This window comes from Pan troglodytes, chromosome 8 (assembly GCF_028858775.2).
Source record: "Pan troglodytes isolate AG18354 chromosome 8, NHGRI_mPanTro3-v2.0_pri, whole genome shotgun sequence".
NCBI classification, from domain to species: Eukaryota; Metazoa; Chordata; class Mammalia; order Primates; family Hominidae; genus Pan; species Pan troglodytes.
The window spans coordinates 51,860,915-51,863,953 of record NC_072406.2 but is presented as its reverse complement, the minus strand read 5'-3'; the positions used below and the strand labels follow the sequence as shown (position 1 = coordinate 51,863,953).

Genomic DNA, 3,039 nt, shown 5'->3' with positions numbered 1-3,039 from the left:
AGGTCCTGTTCTGTGGCCTAGGCTGGAATGCAGTGGTGCATTCAAAGTTCACTGCAACCTCGAGCAAACCTCCCACCTTAGCCTCCCAGGTAGCTGGGACCCCAGGTGCGCACCACCACACCTGGTTAATATTTTATTATTTGTAGAGATGGAGTCTTGCTATGCTGCCCAGGCTGGTCTCAAACTCCTGGGCTCAAGCAATCCTCCTGCCTTGGCAACCCAAAATGCTGGGATTACAGATATGAGCCACAGTGCCCAACCTATTTATTTGTTTATTTATTTAATAAAGAAAAGGTCTCACTATGTTGCCCAGGCTGGTCAACTCCTGGACTCAAATGATTCTTCAAACTTGGCCTCTCAAAATGTTGGGATTACAGGTATAAGCCACCATGCCTGGCCTAAAAATAGTATTATATTTTTGCATTATATAATTTTCAATTAGGTAATATGAATATTCTGTACAGGAAATATGCCCTTAATTACATAGGAATAAACATTTGTTATACTGAGAATAATCTAATAGAGCTAAAAATAAAAATTAATTTGGAGAGGTCATTAGATACTCATACATTCTTACATTTATACATTCTTTCAAATATTCATATATTCTTTTAACAGTATCAGTGGTTTGGAGTTACATGTACAAAACCATGACCTATATGTAATACAACTAATAACAAGCACTTACAATTCAAGGCATATTATATACAAAGTTTTAACTTCTCATCATCAAATTTTGTTTTTTTTCTTTCTGTTTTGGCAGATACTATGAACACAACATTCAACTCACAGACCCTATGGAGCCCTTACTAAGCATAAAGTACTGTGAAAGGCTAGGGCTAGGACAGAACTGAGACAGGGCCAGGGATAGGACAGAACTGGGGCAGGGTCATGGCCAGAGAAAAACCAGGGGCAGGGTCACAGCCAGGGACATGAGAGGACCAAGGCCAGGGCCAGAAGTAGGGCAGAACCAGGGCCAGGGCAGGGACATGGCAGGGCCAGGGCCATGGCAGGATCAGGGCCATCAGAAGGCCAGGGCAGGGCTAGGGTAGCACAGGGCCAAGGCAGGGCAGGTTCAGTGTAGAGCAAGGAACAGGCCAGGGTATGGCAGGGCAGGGACAGGGAGGTCCAGGGCCAGAATCAGGTCCAGGACATGGACAGGGCAGGGCCAGAAATATGGCAGGACCAGAAAGGGGACAGGGAAAGGGCAAGGCCAAGGCCAGAGAAGGACCACGGTAAAAACATGGCCAGGGAGGGTCCAGGACAAGGGCAAGGCCAGGGCAGAACCAGAGCCAGGGCAGGCAAAGGCAGGGCCAGGGCAGGGCAGGGCCAGGGCAGGGCAATGCCAGGGTAGGGTAGGGCCAGTGTAGGGTGAGGGTAGGGCCAGGGCAAGTTCAGGGCAAGGGCAGGACTAAGATGGCACAGGGCCAAGGCCAAGGCCCTGTACTAAGATAGCGCAGGGCCAGGGCAGGGCCAAAGGAGGGGCCAGGGCCAAGCATGGCCAGTGTGGGGCCTGGGGATTGTCAGGGCCAGGGCCAGGGTGAAGGCTGAGCCAGAGACAGGGCCAGAGCAATGGCAGGGCCAGGGAGAAGGCAGAACCAGAGAGGATTCAGAGAAACAGCAGGGCCAGGGCAGAACAAGGACCAGGATAAGGCAAAGCCAAGGCCAGGGCAGGGCAAGGACAGGGCAGGGCAAGACCAGGGAAGGGCAAGGCCAGGGTAGAAAAGGCCAGTGTACAGCCAGGCCAGGGTAGGAAAAGGCCATGGTAGGGCCAAGGCCAAGGTGGGGCAGGGGTAGGGTAGCACAGGGCATGGCCAAAAACAGGGCAGGGCCATAGCAGTGGCAGGACTAGCAACAGGGCCAGGGTAAGTGCTGGACCAGAGCATGGTGGGGACAATACAGGGCCAGGACAGATGATGGCAAGGCAGGTCCGAGGTCATTTCACAGACTCCGTAGGCCTGGGGTCAGGCCAGGGCAGGGAAAGGGCAAGGCCAGGGAGAAGGCCGGGCCAGGGCCAAGGCACTGCCAGGACAGGGCAGGACCAGTGCAGGGTGAGGGCAAGGCCAGGGCATGGATGGGCAGGGCAGGACCAAGGAAGGGCCAGGAGAGGGCCACGGCAGGGTCAAGGCCAGAACAAGGGTGTGGCTGGGGTCAGGAATATGGTAGGGCAAGGGCTGGGCCCAGACTGGGACACACAGGGCAGAGCATGGCCTGTGCAAGGCAGGGCCAGAGCCAGGCCATAGAGATGGGAGGGCAACACCAAGGCAGAGTCAGGGTAGATCCAGGGCTGAGCAGAGTCAGGGCGGGTCCATAGTCGAGGCAGAGCTAGGGCCCAAGCAGGGCCATGGCAGCACCAGGGCAGAGGAGGGCAGGGCAATGCAGGACTGGGCCATGGCAGTGCCTGGTCAACTCCGGGGCAGGGCCAGAAGCAGGACAGGGCCAGGGCCAATGCCCAGGCCAGGGACAGGGCATGACAGCAAGTGCCAGAGCAGGGCTGGGCCAACGTTGGGGCAGGGCAAATCAGACCAGGACACCTCCAAGTCCAGCTCTGGCCCTGCCTTGGCCCTGGCCCCTTCCTGACCTGACCTTGTCCCTGGCCCTGTCCTATCCATGCCCTGTGTGTTTGACCAGTGTTTTATAACCAGAATCCTACAAGAAACTTAAATCAGCTCTTTTTGTGCATTTTTAGTAGAGATGGGGTTTCACAATGTTGCCCAGGCTGGTTCCAAACTCCTGAGCTCAAGCCATCTGCCTGCCTTGGCCTCCCAAAGTGCTGGGATTACAGGAGTAATCTGGCCAAGTATTTAACTTCTTTATGCCTGTTTCCTACATTTGGAAAATGGGGATGCTTTAAGTACCTAGCACATAGAATTATTGTGAGAATCAATGCCTCACATATTTACATATTGATAAAATTATACTCATAGAACAGTACTGGAAGCAGAGACAGTATTAGTTAAAATTTAGTGATTATTTACTGTAAATATTATTACTATTACAAACAACATAGTATAGACATTATTACCACTACTATAGTTA

The 3,039-nt window shown here is 52.7% G+C and overlaps 1 pseudogene; it reads right to left on the bottom strand.

Annotated features, from left to right (window-relative positions):
• Positions 1-1,557: 1,557 nt before the first annotated feature.
• LOC134806973 (formin-2-like) lies at positions 1,558-2,249 on the bottom strand (annotated as a pseudogene).
• Between the last annotated feature and the right edge of the window lie 790 nt (positions 2,250-3,039).